General features: G+C 44.3%; 8 non-coding genes across 8 annotated transcripts; 2 read left to right on the forward strand and 6 right to left on the reverse strand.

The window, feature by feature from the left end:
* Window positions 1-2,945: 2,945 nt before the first annotated feature.
* LOC140280593 (U2 spliceosomal RNA) lies at window positions 2,946-3,136 on the reverse strand. The gene has a single exon (XR_011909534.1). It is a non-coding gene; the product is annotated as a U2 spliceosomal RNA (small nuclear RNA).
* Window positions 3,137-3,452: 316 nt separating this feature from the next.
* LOC140280583 (U5 spliceosomal RNA) lies at window positions 3,453-3,566 on the reverse strand. The gene has a single exon (XR_011909525.1). It is a non-coding gene; the product is annotated as a U5 spliceosomal RNA (small nuclear RNA).
* A 2,276-nt stretch (window positions 3,567-5,842) lies between these two features.
* On the reverse strand, window positions 5,843-6,026 carry LOC140280469 (U2 spliceosomal RNA). Its single transcript, XR_011909433.1, has one exon. It is a non-coding gene; the product is annotated as a U2 spliceosomal RNA (small nuclear RNA).
* Window positions 6,027-6,334: 308 nt separating this feature from the next.
* LOC140280607 (U5 spliceosomal RNA) lies at window positions 6,335-6,448 on the reverse strand. The gene has a single exon (XR_011909548.1). It is a non-coding gene; the product is annotated as a U5 spliceosomal RNA (small nuclear RNA).
* A 10,648-nt stretch (window positions 6,449-17,096) lies between these two features.
* Window positions 17,097-17,210, forward strand: LOC140280668 (U5 spliceosomal RNA). Its single transcript, XR_011909603.1, has one exon. It is a non-coding gene; the product is annotated as a U5 spliceosomal RNA (small nuclear RNA).
* A 308-nt stretch (window positions 17,211-17,518) lies between these two features.
* Window positions 17,519-17,703, forward strand: LOC140280489 (U2 spliceosomal RNA). Its single transcript, XR_011909452.1, has one exon. It is a non-coding gene; the product is annotated as a U2 spliceosomal RNA (small nuclear RNA).
* Window positions 17,704-22,011: 4,308 nt separating this feature from the next.
* On the reverse strand, window positions 22,012-22,195 carry LOC140280470 (U2 spliceosomal RNA). Its single transcript, XR_011909434.1, has one exon. It is a non-coding gene; the product is annotated as a U2 spliceosomal RNA (small nuclear RNA).
* A 308-nt stretch (window positions 22,196-22,503) lies between these two features.
* LOC140280669 (U5 spliceosomal RNA) lies at window positions 22,504-22,617 on the reverse strand. The gene has a single exon (XR_011909604.1). It is a non-coding gene; the product is annotated as a U5 spliceosomal RNA (small nuclear RNA).
* Window positions 22,618-24,459: the final 1,842 nt, after the last annotated feature.

Genomic DNA, 24,459 nt, shown 5'->3' on the forward strand with positions numbered 1-24,459 from the left:
ACAGTCGGGTATTTTAAGCTTTTCTTACCCGCTTTTTACCAACTATGATCGGACATTCACACCGTCTTACAGCGGAACACCTCCGCTCCCTCTTTTGATGGTGTATGTTCGGGCATTCGAACCTTTTCTTACCCGCTTTTTACAAACCAGGGTCGGACTTTCACACCTTTTAGTAGCCGAACAACTCCGCTCCCGCTATTGATTGTGTACAGTCGGGTATTTTAACCTTTTCTTACCCGCTTTTTACCAACTATGGTCGGACATTCACACCGTCTTACAGCGGAACACCTCTGCTCCCGCTTTTGATGGTGTATAGTCGGGCATTCGAACCTTTTCTTACCCGGTTTTTACAAACTATGGTGGGACATTCAAACCTTCTTGTATCCGAAAACCTCCGCTCCCTCTTTTGATGGTGTATGTTCGGGTATTCAAACCTTTTCTTACCCGCTTTTTCCAAACTATGGTCGGCTATTCACAGCTTCCTCTCCACCATACTTGTATGGTTGGATATTCACACCCACTTGCATTTGAAGACCTCTGCCCCAAATTTTTTTGATATTTAGTCGGACATTCGCACCTTACCCGCTTTTGGCAAACTATGGCCTTCTTGCAGCCAAACACCTCTGATCTCGCATTTGATGATGTAAGGTTTGGCATTCAGACCTTGCTTCACCTGCTTTTCACCAAATATAGTCGGACATTCACACCTTCTTGCAGCCGAACACTTCCGCTCCACCTTTTAGTGTTCTATCACACCTTTTTTTCACCGCATTTTATACATTATGGTCGGAAATTTTGACATCTGCCTTACATGTAACAGATTAGCGGTTTAGCAGTTTTAATTTAGTTTGAGTGAAGGAATTCATTTTATAGCAAAATCCGAAATCGTGAAGAACTCATGAAAGTAAGCTTATTCTTGGATTCCTGAAACTTTAGATTTGCTATTTCTTTTACTGCAAAGTACAACGTTGGTTTTTTTGTTTAAATCTTTCAAGACATGGTAAATATGATTTTTATATATATAATAAATATATTTATTTCTGTTTACAATATATGACATGTAATAGAACTGAACCGGACCGGGGGACAAGGAAAGAAGAAGAAGAAGAAGAGGAAAGAAGAGAAAAACAGAACATACATCGCATGGATATAGATGACCTGAGACGACATGATAATACATCAACTCCTTAGCGACCATGCTACTGGACTAATGAATGTGGTTGTGTGTGTGTGAGAACATGCAACACCCATGGCACAGGACCTACATGATAACCGTGCTTAGTTATGAGTGTATAAGCGTACAGGGCCACAATCCACAGCCCCCCCAAGCAATCAGAAGCAGGCAGAGAGGGCCACAAGACCCAGGCCACCAGCAGCCCCCACAGAGCACAGAACCCAGGAAGCCCACCGCAGGGGCAACCACGCATCCACCCAGAAGACTACAGAGGAAGCCCCCGGAAAGAGCCCCCATAAGCATAGGGCAGAGGCCTTCCGGGAGCCAGGGGCAACAGCCCACCGACGTCGCCAGGCCCCAGCCGCCCAGACATGGGCCGTGCACTGGATCCGGGCCCCAGGAGCCCGAGCGCCCCCAAACCCCCCGGCAGAGGCCCCACCCAATACCCAGGAGGGCCAAGCGCCCCAGACAGCCACACAGTGGGTCAGTGCCTGCCCCAGCACCCCTGGCCAAGTGCCCTGGGAGTCAAGACGTGCCCACAGGTGGGTGAAGTCGCGAGCAGCGGAGAGAGGCCACGCCGCCCCCCCCATCGGGAGAAGCACAGGCAGGCCAGGCGACAGCAAGTCCAAGATCCAGGCCCAATCATTACCACACACACTTTCATGTCCCATACATCCACACGTCCTCCCTCCCTCGACTCCGCTGGGGTGTAGTGCAGCGGGCACACCAGGGGGCCAGCAGCCCCCCAGCCACCACAGACCCCAAACCAGCAGAACAATTAATTAATCCTCCTGGCCCCTCCCGCCCCGAGCAGCAACCAGGAAGCAGGGGTGTGCGAAGAAGACCCCTCCCCTCACCCTTCTGGCTCTTCAATATTTTCTAATAGTGAGCAATTAAAATTGAGGGGCAGCCAAACTTGTAGAACTGGGAGCGTGGCCCTCTGGGCAGCCTACATACCCAAAGAGCCCCGCCCACCAGATGCCACTCAGTGTAACCACCCCCCAAGACCTAATGTGTGTGTGTGAGTGTGTTTGATAAGTAGTAATGTCTAAGGTGTAATTAAAACAGGGGTGGGAACTGCAGAGGGCAACTACTGCAGAGTCCACTACACCCCACCGAACACACACGCCCCCAAAACCCTTCATGTGTGAGTGTGTGCTGTAAACAGGAGCCAGAAGGGAGAGGGGTATGGGGATATACACTGGGGGCAGCCAGGGACTGGCTGCAATAGGCATCCCCGCTACCAGGGAGCCAACACAGGACAGGAGGGCCTGATGTCCACCAGGCTCGGGGCCTGCAGCGACCATATTCTGGGAGCTACTGTACCCCCAGAAGGTACCCATCCCGCCCCACCCCACTCAACCCAACCCCACTCTGGAGGACCTCTACAAAAAACAAACAAACAACAACAAAAAACAAACAAACAAACCACCCGGTCACACCAGTCGCAGCAGCCCGGGCCTGAGACCCACCATCACCCAGGCCCCCCCAGGCCCCCCCTCAACAGGTGCGCTCTTGTGAAAAAGCAAACAGCGGCAGCAACAAAAACACAACGGGAACACCGTATTGAGGCTTTGTTCTGACCGCTCATTTGGTATGGCGTTTCTTTCAAGCAACTCTCCCGGTTAGCCCGCACTCGGCTCGCTCCCAGAGCCGTGTTAAAGTCTACTTCGCATTCACTCTCTTTTCTCAGCAGACTAAAAGAAAGTTTCATCTTGGGCTCCCTGAAACTTGCACCCTGCACCGCTGTTTGCTTTTTCACAAGAGTAGAGAAGAGTGCACCGTTCCCAGCGGCACTGCAGTACGGGGTCAATGCTTGGAGTGAACGGAGCAAGCTAATTTTTCAACTCCTATTGCTAAAAATCCATTTAATATGTAGTCCTCGTATAGAGGACATATCAGATATTAAACTGATAAGAACAGATACTACACTTGATCTTAGCCAAAAGGCCGAGAAGCGACAACTGTCCACTGGTTCACGTCCGAGGGCCCTTCCTGGCACAATGCGCACTTATCCGCTAACACCCCTGTTCTTTTTATGGCCATAGGTGGCCAGAGTGTCACTTTGCACCTCCGCCCACCTGCTGCACTGAGCACTCTTCAGCCCTTTTAAATGGTATAACTTTGCACTCCCGCACGCTCCAGCAAGCACCATTCAAGCAACAACTTTGCACTCCAGCTTCGAACATCGGCACAGTCGCAACAAGTAAGGCGACTCTACTCAGAGAAGTCACTCTGCACAGTAACAAGATTTCTTTTGCACAGACAGAAAGGGCTTCACCCGCAAAGGTAAAGCCTGCCAAAAATAGAAACAACTCATTAGTGCTGCTCTCCACAGAAGTCTTTAGTAAAAGGCGAAAGACTTGTACGTTATGAAGAGAAACCAGAGTACGATTATCCGTCACTGCGGGAGCAGGGCATCAGGCTAGCTGGCATAGCCACCTTCCCCATGGTGAGCTTTGCTTGGTTGAGACGCTTGCCCCCCCCCCCCCCCCCTTGCTCCTCGGCTGACCAAGTAGGAACAATCGGGCCCTATTCGATGGCTGCCTTGTCTTTTACTCTGTGCAAAAGACAAGGCAGCAACAAAAACACCACGGGAAAACCGTATTGAGGCTTTGTTCTGACCGCTCATTCGGTGTCGCGTTTCTTTCAAGCAATTCTCCCGGTTAGCCCACACTCGGCTCGCTCCCAGAGCCGTGTTAAAGTCTACTTCGCATTCACTCTCTTTTCTCAGCAGACTCTTGGGATTTTATCAATAAAATGAATTCCTTCACTCAAACTATGTTAAAACTGCTTTGTCCTTCATATTTACCATGTCTAGAAAGATTTAAACAAAAAAACCAACGTTGTACTTTGCAGTAAAAGAAATAGCAAATCTAAAGTTTCAGGAATCCGAGAATAAGCTTACTTTCATGAGTTCTTCACGATTTCGGATTTTGCTATAAAATGAATTCCTTCACTCAAACTAAATTAAAACTGCTAAACCGCTAATCTGTTACATGTAAGGCAGATGTCAAATTCACCGAATTAGGATTATTCGGTATTCGGCCAATCGAGCTGTAGCAGCTTCGGTAAAAGAGTATAAGTTGAAGAGTTTGTGAATAAAGGTGTGCGCACACATAGTGAGCTGTAGGAAAATAGGCAGGGAGCAATGCCGGCTGGGGTATATGTTCTTGTATGTTGTCTGACTGTTTGATTTGAATGTGTTGTGTAAGTGTCCTGTTGAATGTTACATGTTTGGGCTTTGACACGCTTCACTGTGGTTGTTAACTGTGTGGTGTGTCCTGAAATGTTATATGTTTGGGCTGTGTGACATGCTTAATGCTTGTCAGTAGCTACCCACTTATTCATATATAGCAACTGACAAGGTAAGAAGTCCGGACATACTTTGATAGAGTAGTTGTAGAAGTATCCTTATTGATAATAGATAAACTAATTCATAGTGATAGAACAGTAGATGAACAGGTGCCTGCACATGTCTCACGAAAATAAAATGGATGTATGATTGCTGACGGCAGAGCAATACTGCCAAACTTATGAGTTCTTGTGGCAAACTTGATTCAGTGTCTTGACGTGTATACGCTGTTTCGCTGACTTGATTGTCACAAGAAACAAAGTGTGTTTGATAAGATCCGACCATTTTATTACGGGAGGATCAGTATGTATGGATTCTGATGTGACTGATAAACCCATTCGTATCTTAAGCACAATCTAATACGTCAGACAACGCCCTGGCACACGATAAAAAAAAAAAGAGAGAGCGGTTTTGTGTCCCCACAGTCCATAATGTAGGAAAGAGAGAAAAAACCCTTTCTGATTTGGTGTGTGTGCTCATAGTGCAGAGTGTAGAGAAAAGAAAGCCGTTTTGGTGTCACGGGCGTTGTGACTTACACACACACATTTCTAAATTGAGAAAGGAAATTATTTTAGAGGAAGCACTAGAGTTTAGATCCCACATTTGTTGATAGGCATTCATTTATTTCTTCACTTCTGATAAAAATGATAAGACTGACCTAAAGAATTGGAGGCCCATCACATTTTTAAACTTTGACTGTAAACTTTTTAGCAAGGTTTTAACGACACGGATGTCCTCTGTTTTAGAGGAGGTAATTCACCCAGACCAGGCTTGTGCCATCTCAGAGAGACAACTCACCGACAGCCTCGTACTGATTCGAGACATCATTGATTACGCTAGAGACAGAAACACCCGGCTTGTCATCTTAAATTTAGACTTTGAAAAAGCTTTTGATCGGGTCTCGCATCAATATCTCTTTCAGGTGTTGCAGCCATCGAATAGGGCCCGATTGTTCCTACTTGGTGAGATTTGCTTGGTTGAGACGCTTGCTCCCCCCCCTTGCTCCTCGGCTGACCAAGTAGGAACAATTGGGCCCTATTCGATGGCTGCCTTGTCTTTTACTCTGTGCAAAAGACAAGGCAGCCACAAACACCACGGGAAAACCGTATTGAGGCTTTGTTCTGACCACTCATTCGGTGTCGTGTTTCTTTCAAGCAATTCTCCCGGTTAGCCCACACTCGGCTCGCTCCCAGAGCTGTGTTAAAGTCTACTTCGCATTCACTCTCTTTTCTCAGCAGATTAAAAGAAAGTTTCATCTTGGGCTCCCTGAAACTTCCATCCTGCACCGCTGTTTGCTTTTTCACAAGAGCAGAGAAGAGCGCACCGTTCCCAGCGGCACTGCAGTACTGGGTCAATGCTTGGAGTGAACGGAGCAAGCTTCTTTTTCAACTCCTATTCTTAAAAATCCATTTAATATGTAGTCCTCGTATAGAGGACATATTAAACTGATAAGAACAGATACTACACTTGATCTTAGCCAAAAGGCCGAGAAGCGATAACTGTCCACTGTTTCAGGTCCGAGGGCCCTTGCTGGCACAATGCGCACTTGTAGCAGTGTTCTTTTTATGGCCATAGGTGGCCAGAGTGTCACGTTGCACCTCCGCCCACCCGCTGCACTGAGCACTCTTCAGCCCTTTTAAATGGTATAACTTTGCACTCCCGCATGCTCCAGCAAGCACCATTCAAGCAACAACTTTGCACTCCAGCTTCGAACATCGGCACAATCGCAACAAGTAAGGCGACTCTACTCAGAGAAGTCACTCTGCACAGTAACAAGATTTCTTTTGCACAGACAGAAAGGGCTTCACCTGCAAAGGTAAAGCCTGCCAAAAATAGAAACAACTCATTAGTGCTGCTCTCCACGAAAGTCTTTAGTAAAAGGCGAAAGACTTGTATGTTATGAAGAGAAACCAGAGTACGATTATCCGTCACTGCGGGAGCAGGGCATCAGGCTAGTTGCCATAGCCACCTTCCCCATGGTGAGCGTTGCTTGGTTGAAACGCTTGCCCCTGTGCAATCGACAAGGCAGCAACAAAAACACCACGGGAACACCGTATTGAGGCTTTGTTCTGACCGCTCATTCGGTGTCGCGTTTCTTTCAAGCAATTCTCCCGGTTAGCCCACACTCGGCTCGCTCCCAGAGCCGTGTTAAAGTCTACTTCGCATTCACTCTCTTTTCTCAGCAGACTCTTGGGATTTTATCTATAAAATGAATTCCTTCACTCAAACTATGTTAAAACTGCTTTGTCCTTCATATTTACCATGTCTAGAAAGATTTAAACAAAAAAACAACAACGTTGTACTTTGCAGTAAAAGAAAGAGCAAATCTAAAGTTTCAGGAATCCGAGAATAAGCTTACTTTCATGAGTTCTTCAAGATTTCGGATTTTGCTATAAAATGAATTCCTTCACTCAAACTAAATTAAAACTGCTAAACCGCTAATCTGTTACATGTAAGGCAGATGTCAAATTCACCGAAATAGGATCTAAGGGTATTCGGCCAATCGAGCTGTAGCAGCTTCGGTAAAAGAGTATAAGTTGAAGAGTTTGTGAATAAAGGTGTGCGCACACATAGTGTGCTGTACGAAAATAGGCAGGGAGCAATGCCGGCTGGGGTATATGTTCTTGTATGTTGTCTGACTGTTTGATTTGAATGTGTTGTGTAAGTGTCCTGTTGAATGTTACATGTTTGGGCTTTGACACGCTTCACTGTGGTTGTTAACTGTGTGGTGTGTCCTGAAATGTTATATGTTTGTGCTGTGTGACATGCTTAATGCTTGTCAGTAGCTACCCACTTATTCATATATAGCAACTGACAACATAAGAAGTCCGGACATACTTTGATAGTAGTTGTAGAAGTATCCTTATTGATAATAGATCACTAATTCATAGTGATAGAACAGTAGATGAACAGGTGCTTGCACATGTCTCACGAAAATAAAATGGGTGTATGATTGCTGACGGCAGAGCAATACTGCCAAACTTATGAGTTCTTGTGGCAAACTTGATTCAGTGTCTTGACGTGTATACGCTGTTTCGCTGACTTGATTGTCACAAGAAACAAAGTGTGTTTGATAAGATCCGACCATTTTATTACGGGAGGATCAGTATGTATGGATTCTGATGTGACTGATAAACCCATTCGTATCTTAAGCATAATCTAATACGTGAGACAACGCCCTGGCACACGATAAAAAAAAAAAAAGAGAGAGAGCGGTTTTGTGTCCCCACTGTCCATAATGTAGAAAAGAGAGAAAAAAGCCTTTCTGATTTGGTGTGTGTGCTCATAGTGCAGAGTGTAGAGAAAAGAAAGCCGTTTTGGTGTCACGGGTGTTGTGACTTACACACACACATTTCTAAATTGAGAAAGGAAATTATTTTAGAGGAAGCACTAGAGTTTAGATCCCACATTTGTTGATAGGCATTCATTTATTTCTTCACTTCTGATGAAGTTTCAACAATAAACAACAAACTTTGTATTATGAGAAAGAACTTCTTCAGCAATAAGCATCTCTCGACATATGACGAAATACAGATTTTGCTATAAAATTAATTCCTTCTATCAGCCTGACTTAAAACTGTTTGTCCTCCTTATTTATCCACTTCAAATCAAGTTACAACAATTAAAAAAAATTTGTAGTTTGAGAAAGAACAACTTAATCTTCAGCAATCAGTATAAAAAGAGGTGCAAATGCCAACCATACATACCTAAAAGGTGGAGCGGAAGTATTCAGCTGCAAGTAGGTGTGAATGTTCGACCATAATTTGTAAAAAGCGGGTAAGAAAAGGTTCGAATGCCCGACTATATATTAACAAAAGCGGGAGGAGAGGTCTTCGGATGAGAGTGGGTGAGAATTTCCAACCATAATCTATAAAATACGGTGAAAAAAAATATGTGAATGCCTCATAGAACACTAAAAGCGGAAGTGTTCGGCTGCAAGAAGGTGTGAATGTCCGACTATATTTGGTGAAAAGCAGGTGAAGCAAGGTCTGAATGCCCAACCTTACATCATCAAAAGCGAGATCAGAGGTGTTTGGCTGCAAGAAGGCCATAGTTTGCCAAAAGCGGGTAAGGTGCGAATGTCCGACTAAATATCAACAAAATTTGGGGCAGAGGTCTTCGGATGCAAGTGGGTGTGAATATCCAACCATACAAGTATGGTGGAGAGGAAGCTGTGAATAGCCGACCATAGTTTGGAAAAAGCGGGTAAGAAAAGGTTTGAATACCCGAACATACACCATCAAAGAGGGAGCGGAGGTGTTCCGCTGTAAGACGGTGTGAATGTCCGATCATAGTTGGTAAAAAGCAGGTAAGAAAAGGGTAAAATACCCGACTGTACACAATCAAAAGAGGGAGCGGAGTTGTTCAGCTAAGAGAAGGTGTGAAAGTCCGACCATGGTTTGTAAAAAGCGGGTAAGAAAAGGTTCGTATGCCCGAAAATACACTATCAAAACCGGAAGCGTAGGTGTTCGGCTGCAAGAAGGTGTGAACGTCCGACCAAAGTTTGTAAAAAAGCAGTTAAGAAAAGGTTCGAATATCTAACCAAACATAATCAAAAGCGGGAGCAGAGCTGTTCGACTGCAAGTAGGTGTGAATGTCAGAGAATAATTTGCAAAAAGCTGATGAGAAAGGGTGAGAAATCCCGACTATACACCATCAAATGCGGGAGCGGAGTTGTTCGGCTGTGAGTAGGTGTGATTCTCCAACCATAATTGCTGAAAAATGTGTTAGAAAAGGTAAGAATGCCGGTCCATACATCATCAAAAGCGGGAGAGGTGGTGTTCGGCTGCAAGTAGGTGTGAATGTCCATTAATAATTGCTTTAAAACATGAAAGAAAATTTTCGAATATCAAACCTTACATGATCATTAGCGGGAGAGGAGGTGTTCAGCTGCAAGAAGATGTGAATATCCACCCATAATTACTGAAAAATGGGTAGGAAAAGATGCGAATGTCCAACCATAAATCATCAAAAGCAGGAGTGGAGTTGTTCGGCTACAAGAAGGTATGAAAGTCCAACCATGGTTTGTAAAAAGCGGGTAAGAGAAGGTTCGAATACCCGAATATATACCATCAAAAGCGGAAGCCGGGGTGTTCGGCTGCAAGAACGTGTGAACGTCCGACCATAGTTTGTAAAAAGCAGTTAAGAAAAGGTTTGAATATCCAACCGAACATAATCAAAAGCGGGAGCAGAGTTGTTCGACTGCAAGTAGGTGTGAATGTCAGATCATAATTGCTGAAAAATGTGATAGAAAAGACTAGAATGCCGGGCAATACATCATCAAAAGCGGGAGAGGTGGTTTTTCGGCTGCAAGTAGGTGTGAATGTCCAGCCATAATTACTCACAAACGGGGGAAGAAAAGGTAGTATTTCCAGACCACACATGATCAAAACAGGGAATGGAGGTGGTTCAGCTGCAAGGTGTGAATGTCTGACTAAAGTTTGTAAAAACCGTGTAAGACAAGGGGCGAATGCCCGACAATGTATGATCAAAAGAGGGAGCGGAGGTTTTCGGCTGCAAGGTCTGAATGTCCAACCATAATTTGTAAAAATCGGGGAAGAAAAGGCTCGAAAGCCAGACTATACACCATCAAAAGCGGGAGCAGAGGTGTTCAGGTGCAAGAAGGTCTGAATGTCCGACCAATAATTACTGAAAAATGGGTAAGAAAAGGTGCGAATGCCAAATCATACATCATCAAAAGCAGGAGCGGATGTGTTCGGCTACAAGAAGGTTTGAATGTCCAACCATAGTAAGTAATAGGTGGGTAAGAAAAGGCTCGAATGCCCAACTATACACCATCAAAAGCGGAAGCGGAGGTGTTCGGCTGCAAGACGGTGTGAACGTCCAACCAAAGTTTGTAAAAAGCATTAAGAAAAGGTTCGAATATCCAACCGAACATAATCAAAAGCGGGAGCAGAGCTGTTCGACTGCAAGTAGGTGTGAATATCAGATCATAATTTGCAAAAAGCTGATGAGAAAGGGTGAGAATGCCCGACTATACACTGTCAAATGTGGGAGCGGAGGTGTTCGTCTGTGAGTAGGTGTGAATGTCCGACCATAATTGCTGAAAAATGTGTTAGAAAAGGTAAGAATGCCGGACCATATATCATCAAAAGCGGGAGAGGTTGTGTTCGGCTGCAAGAAGGTGTGAATGTCCAGCCATAATTACTCACAAACGGGTAAGAAAAGGTACTATTGCCAGACCATATATGATCAAAACAGGGAGCGGAGGTGGTTCAGCTGCAAGAAGGTTTGAATGTCCGACTAAAGTTTGTAAAAAGCGGGTAAGACAAGGTGTGAATGCCCGACAATGTATGATCAAAAGAGGAGCGGAGGTTTTCGGCTGCAAGAAGGTCTGAATGTCCACCCATAATTACTGAAAAATGGGTAAGAAAAGGTGCGAAAGCCCAACCGCACATGATCATAAGTGGATGAGAAGGTGTTCGACTCCAAGTAGGTGTGAATGTAAGATCATAATTTGTAAAAAGCGGGTAAGAAAAGGTAAGATTGCCCAACCATAAATTATCAAAAGCGGCAGCAGAGTTTCGGCTGGTATTTATCAATGTCTAGATAGATTTCAACAAAAAACAACGTTGTACTTTGCAGTAAAAGAAAGTGCAAATCAAAAGTTTTAGGAATCCGAGAATAAGCTTATTTTCATGAGTTCTGCACGATTTTGGATTTTATGTATAAAATGAATTCATTCACTCAAACCATGTTAAAACTGCTTTTTCCTTCATATTTATCAATGTCTAGATCGACTTCAACAAAGAACAACATTGTATTTTGCAGTAGAAGAAAGAGCAAAACTGAAGGATCAGGAATCCGAGAATAAGCTTCTTTTCATACGTTCTGCATGATTTGGGATTTTATGTATAAAATGAATTCCTTCACTCAAACTAAGTTAACACTGCTTTGTCCTTCATATGTACCCATTTCTACATATATTTCAAGCATAAACTTCCTCATACTACCCTGAATGAGAAAGAACCACACTTGTGATTAAGCCATACGCCCCTTTTGAGGAGTTCTGCATGATTTGGGATTTTATCTATAAAATCAATTCCTTCACTCAAACTATGTTAAAACGGCTTTTACCTTCATATTTATCAATGTCTCGATAGATTTAAACAAAAAAACAACGTTGTACTTTGCAGTAAAAGAAAGAGCCAATCAAAAGTTTTAGGAATCCGAGAATAAGCTTATTTTCATGAGTTCTGCACGATTTCGGATTTTATGTATAAAATGAATTCATTCACTCAAACCAAGTTAAAACTGCCTTTTCCTTCATATTTATCAATGTCTAGATCGACTTCAACAAAGAACAACATTGTATTTTGCAGTAGAAGAAAGAGCAACACTGAAGGATCAGGAATCCGAGAATAAGCTTATTTTCTTATGGGCAAGTGGGAACTGCTTTGTCCTTCATATTTATCAATGTGTAGATGGATTTCAACTTCTTCTACTGAAAAGTCCAATGTTTTTCTTTGTAGAAGTCGATCTAGACATTGATGAATATGGAAGGACAAAGCAGTTTTAACTTGGTTAAAAACCATGGTCGGACTTTCACACCTTCTTGTAATGGAACACCTCCGCTCCCGCTATTGATTGTGTACAGTCGGGTATTTTAACCTTTTCTTACCCGCTTTTTACCAACTATGGTCGGACATTCACACCGTCTTACAGCGGGAACACCTCCGCTCCTGCTTTTTATGGTGTATAGTCGGGCATTCGAACCTTTTCTTACCCGCTATTTACAAACTATGGTAGGACATTCAAACCTTCGTGTATCCGAAAACCTCCGCTCTCTCTTTTGATCATACATTGTCGGACATTCGCACCTTTTCTTACCCGCTTTTTACAAACCATGGTCGGACTGTCACACCTTCTTGTAGCCGAACACATCCGCTCCCGCTATTGATTGTGTACAGTCGGGTATTTTAACCTTTTCTTACCCGCTTTTTACCAAGTATGGTCGGACATTCACACCTTCGTACAGCGGAACACCTCCGCTCCCTCTTTTGATGGTGTATGTTCGGGCACTCGAACCTTTTCTTACCCGCTTTTTACAAACTATGGTCAGACATTCAAACCTTCTTGTAGCCGAACACATCCACTCCTGCTTTTGATGATGGGTATTCAAACCTACTCTTTGCCCGCTTTTCATTAATTATGGGTGGACATACACACCTTGTCGCAGCCAAACACCTCCGCTTCCTGTTTTGATCATGTATGATTGGACATTCGCACCTTTTCTCACCCGCTTTTTACTATGGTCGGCCATTCACAGCTTCCTCTCCACCATACTTGTATGGTGGGATATTCACACCCACTTGCATCCGAAGACCTCCGCCCCCACTTTTGTTGATATTTAGTCGGTCATTCGCAGCTTACCCGCTTTTGGCAAACTATGGCCTTCTTTCAGCCAAACACCTCTGATCTCGTTTTTGATGATGTAAGGTTGGGCATTCAGACCTTGCTTCACCTGCTTTTCACCAAATATAGTCGAACAGTCACACCTTCTTGCAGCCGAACACTTCTGCTCCACCTTTTAGTGTTCTATGGGGTATTCACACCTTTTTTTTCACCTTATTTTATTGATTATGGTTGGAAATTCTCACCCACTCTTATCCGAAGACCTCTCCTCCTGCTTTTGTTAATATATAGTCGGGTTTCAAACCTTTTCTTACCCACTTTTTACAAATTATGGTCGAACATTCACACCTACTTGCAGCCGATCACCTCCGCTCCCGCTTTTGATGGTGTATAGTCGGGCTTTCGAGCCTTTTCTTCCCCGGTTTTTACAAACCATGGTCGGACTGTCACACCTTCTTGTAGCCGAACACATCCGCTCCCGCTATTGATTGTGTACAGTCGGGTATTTTAACCTTTTCTTACCCGCTTTTTACCAAGTATGGTCGGACATTCACACCTTCGTACAGCGGAACACCTCCGCTCCCTCTTTTGATGGTGTATGTTCGGGCATTCGAACCTTTTCTAACCCGCTTTTTACAAACTATGGTCGGACATTAAAACCTTCTTGTAGCCGAACACATCCACTCCTGCTTTTGATGATGTATGGTTGGGCATTCGTACCTTTTCTTACCCATTTTGCAGTAATTATGGGTGGAAATTCACACCTTTTTGCATTTTAACACCTCCTCTCCCGCTTATGATCATGTGCGGTTTGATATTCGAAAATTCTCTTCCATGTTTTCTAGCAATTATTGATGGACATTCAGACCTTCTTGCAGCTGAACACCTCCGCTCCAGCTGTTGATGGTGTATAGTCGGGCTTTCGAGCCTTTTCTTCCCCGATTTTTACAAATTATGGATGGACATTCAGACCTTCTTTCAGCCGAAAACCTCCACTCCCTCTTTTGATCATACATTGTCGGGCATTCGCACCTTTTCTTACCCGCTTTTTACAATTCATGGTCGGACTTTCACACCTTTTAGTAGCGGAACAACTCTGCTCCCGCTATTGATTGTGTACAATAGGGTATTTTAACCTTTTCTTACCTGCTTTTTGCCAATTATGGTTGGACATTCACACCTTCTTACAGCGGAACACCTCCGCTCCCTCCTATGATGGTGTATGTTCGGGCATTCGAACCTTTTCCTACCCGCTTTTTACAAACTATGGTCAGACATTCAAACCTTCTTGTAGCCGAACACATCCACTCCTGCTTTTGATGATGGGTATTCAAACCTACTTGTTGCCCGCTTTTCATTAATTATGGGTGGACATACACACCTTGTCGCAGCCAAACACCTCCGCTCCCTGTGAGGATCATGTATGGTTGGGCATTCGTACCTTTTCTTACCCATTTTGCAGTAATTATGGGTGGACATTCACACCTTCTTGCATTTGAACACCTCCTCTCCCGATTATGATCATGTGCGGTTTGATATTCGAAAATTCTCTTCCATGTTTTCTAGCAATTATTGATGGACATTCAGACCTTCTTGCAGCTGAACACCTCCGCTCCAGCTGTTGATGGTGTATAGTCGGGCTTTCGAGCCTTTTCTTCCCAGATTTTTACAAAATATGGATGGACATTCAGACGTTGTTTCAGCCGAAAACCTCCGCTCCCTCTTTTGATCATACATTGTCGGGCATTCGCACCTTTTCTTACCCGCTTTTTACAAACCATGGTCGGACTTTCACACCTTTTAGTAGTGGAACAACTCTGCTCCCGCTATTGATTGTGTACAATCGGGTATTTTAACCTTTTCTTACCTGCTTTTTGCCAACTATGGTCGGACATTCACACCTTCTTACAGCGGAACACCTCCGCTCCCTCCTTTGATGGTGTATGTTCGGGCATTCGAACCTTTTCTTACCCGCTTTTTACAAACTATGGTCAGACATTCACACCTTCTTGCAGCCGAACACCTCCGCTCCCGCTTTTGATGGTGTATAGTCGGGCTTTCGAGCCTTTTCTTCCCCGGTTTTTACAAATTATGGTTGGACATTCAGACCTTGCAGCCGAAAACCTCCGCTCCCTCTTTTGATCATACATTGTCAGGCATTCGCACCTACTTGCAGCCGAATACTTCCGCTCCACCTTTTAGTGATGTATGGTTGGCATTTGCACCTTTTCTTACCCTTTCTTACCCTACTGATTGCTTAAGATTAAGTTGTTTTTTCTCAAACTACAACATTTTTTTAATTGTTGAAACTTGATTTGAAGTGGATAAATAAGGAGGACAAACAGTTTTAAGTCAGGCTGATAGAAGGAATTAATTTTATAGCAAAATCTGTATTTCGTCATATGTCGAGAGATGCTTATTGCTGAAGAAGTTCTTTCTCATTCTACAAAGTACAACGTTGTTTATCGTTGAAACTTGATTAGACATGAATAAATATGAAGGACAAAGCAGTCTTAATTGGTTAGAGTTAAGGAATTCGTTTTATAGGAGAATCCGAATTCGTGCATAACTCGTAAAATAGAGCTTATTTTCGGATTCCTGAAGAATGAGTCTGGTTCTTTCTCATAATACAAAGTTTGTTGTTTATTGTTGAAACTTCATCAGAAGTGAAGAAATAAATGAATGCCTATCAACAAATGTGGGATCTAAACTCTAGGGCTTCCTCTAAAATAATTTCCTTTCTCAATTCAGAAATGTGTGTGTGTAAGTCACAACACCCGTGACACCAAAACGGCTTTCTTTTCTCTCTTTTCTCTACACTCTGCACTGTGAGCACACACACCAAATCAGAAAGGCTTTTTTCTCTCTTTTCTACATTATGGACTGTGGGGACACAAAACCGCTCTCTCTTTTTTTTTTTGATTGTGTGCCAGGGCGTTGTCTCACGTATTAGATTATGCTTACGATACGAATGGGTTTATCAGTCACATCAGAATCCATACATACTGATACTCCCGTAATAAAATGGTCGGATCTTATCAAACACACTTTGTTTCTTGTGACAATCAAGTCAGCGAAACAGCGTATACACGTCAAGACACTGAATCAAGTTTGCCACAAGAACTCATAAGTTTGGCAGTATTGCTCTGCCGTCAGCAATCATACACCCATTTTATTTTCGTGAGACATGTGCAGGCACCTGTTCATCTACTGTTCTATCACTATGAATTAGTTTATCTATTATCAATAAGGATACTTCTACAACTACTATCAAAGTATGTCCAGACTTCTTATGTTGTCAGTTGCTATATATGAATAAGTGGGTAGCTACTGACAAGCATTAAGCATGTCACACAGCCCAAACATATAACATTTCAGGACACACCACACAGTTAACAACCACAGTGAAGTGTCAAAGCCCAAACATGTAACATTCAACAGGACACTTACACAACACATTCAAATCAAACAGTCAGACAACATACAAGAACATATACCCCAGCCGGCATTGCTCCCTGCCTATTTTCCTACAGCTCACTATGTGTGCGCACACCTTTATTCACAAACTCTTCAACTTATACTCTTTTACCAAAGCTGCTACAGCTCGATTGGCCGAATACCCTTAGATCCTATTTCGGTGAATTTGACATCTGCCTTACATGTAACAGATTAGCGGTTTAGCAGTTTTAATTTAGTTTGAGTGAAGGAATTCATTTTATAGCAAAATCCGAAATCGTGAAGAACTCATGAAAGTAAGCTTATTCTCGGATTCCTGAAACTTTAGATTTGCTCTTTCTTTTACTGCAAAGTACAACGTTGTTTTTTTTTGTTTAAATCTTTCTAGACATGGTAAATATGAAGGACAAAGCAGTTTTAACATAGTTTGAGTGAAGGAATTCATTTTATAGATAAAATCCCAAGAGTCTGCTGAGAAAAGAGAGTGAATGCGAAGTAGACTTTAACACGGCTCTGGGAGCGAGCCGAGTGTGGGCTAACCGGGAGAATTGCTTGAAAGAAATGCGACACCGAATGAGCGGTCAGAACAAAGCCTCAATACGGTGTTCCCGTGGTGTTTTTGTTGCTGCCTTGTCGATTGCACAGGGGCAAGCGTTTCAACCAAGCAACGCTCACCATCGGGAAGGTGGCTATGGCAACTAGCCTGATGCCCTGCTCCCGCAGTGACGGATAATCGTACTCTGGTTTCTCTTCATAACATACAAGTCTTTCGCCTTTTACTAAAGACTTTCGTGGAGAGCAGCACTAATGAGTTGTTTCTATTTTTGGCAGGCTTTACCTTTGCGGGTGAAGCCCTTTCTGTCTGTGCAAAAGAAATCTTGTTACTGTGCAGAGTGACTTCTCTGAGTAGAGTCGCCTTACTTGTTGCGATTGTGCCGTTGTTCGAAGCTGGAGTGCAAAGTTGTTGCTTGAATGGTGCTTGCTGGAGCATGCGGGAGTGCAAAGTTATACCATTTAAAAGGGCTGAAGAGTGCTCAGTGCAGCGGGTGGGCGGAGGTGCAACGTGACACTCTGGCCACCTATGGCCATAAAAAGAACACTGCTACAAGTGCGCATTGTGCCAGCAAGGGCCCTCGGACCTGAAACAGTGGACAGTTATCGCTTCTCGGCCTTTTGGCTAAGATCAAGTGTAGTATCTGTTCTTATCAGTTTAATATGTCCTCTATACGAGGACTACATATTAAATGGATTTTTAAGAATAGGAGTTGAAAAAGAAGCTTTGCTCCGTTCACTCCAAGCATCGACCCAGTACTGCAGTGCCGCTGGGAACGGTGCGCTCTTCTCTGCTCTTGTGAAAAAGCAAACAGCGGTGCAGGATGGAAGTTTCAGGGAGCCCAAGATGAAACTTTCTTTTAATCTGCTGAGAAAAGAGAGTGAATGCGAAGTAGACTTTAACACAGCTCTGGGAGCGATCCGAGTGTGGGCTAACCGGGAGAATTGCTTGAAAGAAACGCGACACCGAATGAGTGGTCAGAACAAAGCCTCAATACGGTGTTCCCGTGGTGTTTGTGGCTGCCTTGTCTTTTGCACAGAGTAAAAGACAAGGCAGCCATCGAATAGGGCCCGATTGTTCCTACTTGGTCAGCCGAGGAGCAAGGGGGGGGAGCAAGCGTCTCAACCAAGCAAATCTCACCAAGTAGGAACAATCGGGCCCTATTCGATGGCTGCAACACCTGAAAGAGATATTGATGCGAGACCCGATCAAAAGCTTTTTCAAAGTCTAAATTTAAGATGACAAGCCGGGTGTTTCTGTCTCTAGCGTAATCAATGATGTCTCGAATCAGTACGAGGCTGTCGGTGAGTTGTCTCTCTGAGATGGCACAAGCCTGGTCTGGGTGAATTACCTCCTCTAAAACAGAGGACATCCGTGTCGTTAAAACCTTGCTAAAAAGTTTACAGTCAAAGTTTAAAAGTGTGATGGGCCTCCAATTCTTTAGGTCAGTCTTATCATTTTTATCAGAAGTGAAGAAATAAATGAATGCCTATCAACAAATGTGGGATCTAAACTCTAGTGCTTCCTCTAAAATAATTTCCTTTCTCAATTTAGAAATGTGTTAGAAAAGGTAAAAATGCCGGTCCATACATAATCAAAATCGGGAGAGGTGGTGTTCAGCTGCAAGAAGGTCTAAATGTCCATCAATAATTGCTAGAAAACATGAAAGAAACTTTTCGAAAATCAAACCGCACATGATCATAAGTGGGATAGGAGGTGTTCAGCTGCAAGGTGTGAATGTCCACCCATAATTCCTGAAAAATGGGCAAAAAAAAGGTGTGAATGCCCAACCATACATTATCAAAAGCAGGAGTGGAAGTGTTCGGCTACAAGAAGGTGTGAACGTCCAACCAAAATATGTAAAAAGCAGTTAAGAAAAGGTTCGAATATCCAACCAAACATAATCAAAAGCGGGAGCAGAGCTGTTCGACTGCAAGTAGGTGTGAATGTCAGATCATAATTTGCAAAAAGCTGATGAGAAAGGGTGAGAATGCCCGACTATACATCATCAAATGCGGGAGCGGAGTTGTTCGGCTGTGAGTAGGTGTGAATCTCCGACCATAATTGCTGAAAAATGTGTTAGAAAAGGTAAAAATGCCGGTCCATACATCATCAAAAGCGAGAGGGGTTGTGTTCGGCTGCAAGTAGGTGTGAATGTCCAGCCATAATTACTCACAAACGGGTAAGAAAAGGTAGTATTGCCAGACCATATATGATCAAAACAGAGAGCGGAACTAAAGTTCAAATATATTAACAAAAGCGGGAGGAGAGGTCTTCGGATGAGAGTGGTTGAAAATTTCCGACCATAATGTATAAAATGCGGTGAAAAAAAGGTGTGATAGAACACTAAAAGGTGGAGCGGAAGTGTTCGGCTGCAAGAAGGTGTGAATGTCCGACTATATTTGGTGAAAAGCAGGTGAAGCAAGGTCTGAATGCCAAACCTTACATCATCAAATGCGAGATCAGAGGTGTTTGGCTGCAAGAAGGCCATAGTTTGCCAAAATCGGGTAAGGTGCGAATGTCCGACTAATTATCAAAAAAATTTGGGGCAGAGGTCTTCGGATGCAAGTGGGTGTGAATATCCAACCATACAAGTATGGTGGAGAGGAAGCTGTGAATAGCCGACCATACACCATCAAAAGAGGGAGCGGAGGTGTTCCGCTGTACGAAGGTGTGAATGTCCGACCATAGTTGGTAAAAGGCGGGTAAGAAAAGGTTAAAATACCCGACTGTACACAATCAATAGCGGGAGCGGATGTGTTCGGCTACAAGAAGGTGTGAAAGTCCGACCATGGTTTGTAAAAAGCGGGTAAGAAAAGGTGCGAATGTCCGTTAATGTATGATCAAAAGAGAGAGCGGAGGTTTTCGGATACAAGAAGGTTTGAATGTCCCACCATAGTTTGTAAAAAGCGGGTAAGAAAAGGTTCGAATGCCCGACTATACACCATCAAAAGCGGGAGCGGAGGTGTTCCGCTGTAAGACGGTGTGAATGTCCGACCATAGTTGGTAAAAAGCGGGTAAGAAAAGGTTAAAATACCCGACTGTACACAATCAATAGCAGGAGTGGAGTTGTTCGGCTACAAGAAGGTGTGAAAGTCCGACCATGGTTTGTAAAAACCGGGAAGAAAAGGCTCGAAAGCCCGACTATACACCATCAAAAAGAAGGTTTGAATGTCCATCAATAATTGCTTTAAAACAAGAAAGTAAATTTTCGAATATCAAACCATACATGATCATAAGCGGAAGAGGAGGCGTTCCGCTGTAAGACGGTGTGAATGTCCGATCATAGTTGGTAAAAAGCGGGTAAGAAAAGGTTAAAATACCCGACTGTACACAATCAAAAGAGGGAGCGGAGTTGTTCAGCTAAGAGAAGGTGTGAAAGTCCGACCATGGTTTGTAAAAAGCGGGTAAGAAAAGGTTCGTATGCCCGAATATACACTATCAAAACCGGAAGTGTAGGTGTTCGGCTGCAAGAAGGTGTGAACGTCCGACCAAAGTTTGTAAAAAAGCAGTTAAGAAAAGGTTCCCCCACAGAGCACAGAACCCAGGAAGCCCACCGCAGGGGCAACCACGCATCCACCCAGAAGACTGCAGAGGAAGCCCCCGGAAAGAGCCCCCATAAGCATAGGGCAGAGGCCCTCCGGGAGCCAGGGGCAAAAGCCCACCGACGTCGCCAGGCCCCAGCCGCCCAGACATGGGCCGTGCACTGGATCCGGGCCCCAGGAGCCCGAGCGCCCCCAAACCCCCCGGCAGAGGCCCCACCCAATACCCAGGAGGGCCAAGCGCCCCAGACAGCCACACAGTGGGTCAGTGCCTGCCCCAGCACCCCTGGCCAAGTGCCCTGGGAATCAAGACGTGCCCACAGGTGGGTGAAGTCGCGAGCAGCGGAGAGAGGCCACGCCGCCCCCCCCCATCGGGAGAAACGCACAGGCAGGCCAGGCGACAGCAAGTCCAAGATCCAGGCCCAATCATTACCACACACACTTTCATGTCCCATACATCTACACGTCCTCCCTCCCTCGACTCCGCTGGGGTGTAGTGCAGCGGGCACACCAGGGGGCCAGCAGCCCCCCAGCCACCACAGACCCCAAACCAGCAGAACAATTAATTAATCCTCCTGGCCCCTCCCGCCCCGAGCAGCAACCAGGAAGCAGGGGTGTGCGAAGAAGACCCCTCCCCTCACCCTTCTGGCTCTTCAATATTTTCTAATAGTGAGCAATTAAAATTGAGGGGCAGCCAAATTTGTAGAACTGGGAGCGTGGCCCTCTGGGCAGCCTACATACCCAAAGAGCCCCGCCCACCAGATGCCACTCAGTGTAACCACCCCCCAAGACCTAATGTGTGTGTGTGAGTGTGTTTGATAAGTAGTAATGTCTAAGGTGTAATTAAAACAGGGGTGGGAACTGCAGAGGGCAACTACTGCAGAGTCCACTACACCCCACCGAACACACACGCCCCCAAAACCCTTCATGTGTGAGTGTGTGCTGTGTACAGGAGCCAGAAGGGAGAGGGGTATGGGGATATACACTGGGGGCAGCCAGGGACTGGCTGCAATAGGCATCCCCGCTACCAGGGAGCCAACACAGGACAGGAGGGCCTGATGTCCACCAGGCCAGGGGCCTGCAGCGACCATATTCTGGGAGCTACTGTACCCCCAGAAGGTACCCATCCCGCCCCACCCCACTCAACCCAACCCCACTCCGGAGGACCTCTACAAAAAACAAACAAACAACAACAAAAAACAAACAAACAAACCACCCGGTCACACCAGTCGCAGCAGCCCGGGCCTGAGACCCACCATCACCCAGGCCCCCCCAGGCCCCCCCTCAACAGGTGCGCTCTTGTGAAAAAAAAAACAGCGGCAGCAACAAAAACACAACGGGAACACCGTATTGAGGCTTTGTTCTGACCGCTCATTTGGTATGGCGTTTCTTTCAAGCAATTCTCCCGGTTAGCCCGCACTCGGCTCGCTCCCAGAGCTGTGTTAAAGTCTACTTCGCATTCACTCTCTTTTCTCAGCAGATTAAAAGAAAGTTTCATCTTGGGCTCCCTGAAACTTGCATCCTGCACCGCTGTTTGCTTTTTCACAAGAGCAGAGAAGAGCGCACCGTTCCCAGCGGCACTGCAGTACTGGGTCAATGCTTGGAGTGAACGGAGCAAGCTTCTTTTTCAACTCCTATTCTTAAAAATCCATTTAATATGTAGTCCTCGTATAGAGGACATATTAAACTGATAAGAACAGATACTACACTTGATCTTAGCCAAAAGGCCGAGAAGCGATAACTGTCCACTGTTTCAGGTCCGAGGGCCCTTGCTGGCACAATGCGCACTTGTAGCAGTGTTCTTTTTATGGCCATAGGTGGCCAGAGTGTCACGTTGCACCTCCGCCCACCCGCTGCACTGAGCACTCTTCAGCCCTTTTAAATGGTATAACTTTGCACTCCCGCATGCTCCAGCAAGCACCATTCAAGCAACAACTTTGCACTCCAGCTTCGAACATCGGCACAATCGCAACAAGTAAGGCGACTCTACTCAGAGAAGTCACTCTGCACAGTAACAAGATTTCTTTTGCACAGACAGAAAGGGCTTCACCCGCAAAGGTAAAGCCTGCCAAAAATAGAAACAACTCATTAGTGCTGCTCTCCACGAAAGTCTTTAGTAAAAGGCGAAAGACTTGTATGTTATGAAGAGAAACCAGAGTACGATTATCCGTCACTGCGGGAGCAGGGCATCAGGCTAGTTGCCATAGCCACCTTCCCCATGGTGAGCGTTGCTTGGTTGAAACGCTTGCCCCTGTGCAATCGACAAGGCAGCAACAAAAACACCACGGGAACACCGTATTGAGGCTTTGTTCTGACCTCTCATTCGGTGTCGCGTTTCTTTCAAGCAATTCTCCCGGTTAGCCCACACTCGGCTCGCTCCCAGAGCCGTGTTAAAGTCTACTTCGCATTCACTCTCTTTTCTCAGCAGACTCTTGGGATTTTATCTATAAAATGAATTCCTTCACTCAAACTATGTTAAAACTGCTTTGTCCTTCATATTTACCATGTCTAGAAAGATTTAAACAAAAAAAAAACAACGTTGTACTTTGCAGAAAAAGAAAGAGCAAATCTAAAGTTTCAGGAATCCGAGAATAAGCTTACTTTCATGAGTTCTTCACGATTTCGGATTTTGCTATAAAATGAATTCCTTCACTCAAACTAAATTAAAACTGCTAAACCGCTAATCTGTTACATGTAAGGCAGATGTCAAATTCACCGAAATAGGATCTAAGGGTATTCGGCCAATCGAGCTGTAGCAGCTTTGGTAAAAGAGTATAAGTTGAAGAGTTTGTGAATAAAGGTGTGCGCACACATAGTGAGCTGTAGGAAAATAGGCAGGGAGCAATGCCGGCTGGGGTATATGTTCTTGTATGTTGTCTGACTGTTTGATTTGAAAGTGTTGTGTAAGTGTCCTGTTGAATGTTACATGTTTGGGCTTTGACACTTCACTGTGGTTGTTAACTGTGTGGTGTGTCCTGAAATGTTATATGTTTGGGCTGTGTGACATGCTTAATGCTTGTCAGTAGCTACCCACTTATTCATATATAGCAACTGACAACATAAGAAGTCTGGACATACTTTGATAGTAGTTGTAGAAGTATCCTTATTGATAATAGATAAACTAATTCATAGTGATAGAACAGTAGATGAACAGGTGCCTGCACATGTCTCACGAAAATAAAATGGGTGTATGATTGCTGACGGCAGAGCAATACTGCCAAACTTATGAGTTCTTGTGGCAAACTTGATTCAGTGTCTTGACGTGTATACGCTGTTTCGCTGACTTGATTGTCACAAGAAACAAAGTGTGTTTGATAAGATCCGACCATTTTATTACGGGAGGATCAGTATGTATGGATTCTGATGTGACTGATAAACCCATTCGTATCGTAAGCATAATCTAATACGTGAGACAACGCCCTGGCACACAATCAAAAAAAAAAAGAGAGAGCGGTTTTGTGTCCCCACAGTCCATAATGTAGAAAAGAGAGAAAAAAGCCTTTCTGATTTGGTGTGTGTGCTCACAGTGCAGAGTGTAGAGAAAAGAGAGAAAAGAAAGCCGTTTTGGTGTCACGGGTGTTGTGACTTACACACACACATTTCTGAATTGAGAAAGGAAATTATTTTAGAGGAAGCACTAGAGTTTAGATCCCACATTTGTTGATAGGCATTCATTTATTTCTTCACTTCTGATGAAGTTTCAACAATAAACAACAAACTTTGTAGAATGAGAAAGAACTTCTTCAGCAATAAGCATCTCTCGACATATGACGAAATACAGATTTTGCTATAAAATTAATTCCTTCTATCAGCCTGACTTAAAACTGTTTGTCCTCCTTATTTATCCACTTCAAATCAAGTTTCAACAATTAAAAAAATGTTGTAGTTTGAGAAAAAACAACTTCATCTTAAGCAATCAGTAGGGTAAGAAAGGGTAAGAAAAGGTGCAAATGCCAACCATACATCACTAAAAGGTGGAGCGGAAGTATTCGGCTGCAAGTAG

The sequence above is a fragment of the Leuresthes tenuis genome, unplaced genomic scaffold (assembly GCF_036924035.1).
Source record: "Leuresthes tenuis unplaced genomic scaffold, fLeuTen1.0.hap1 SCAF_21, whole genome shotgun sequence".
Classification (NCBI taxonomy): Eukaryota; Metazoa; Chordata; class Actinopteri; order Atheriniformes; family Atherinopsidae; genus Leuresthes; species Leuresthes tenuis.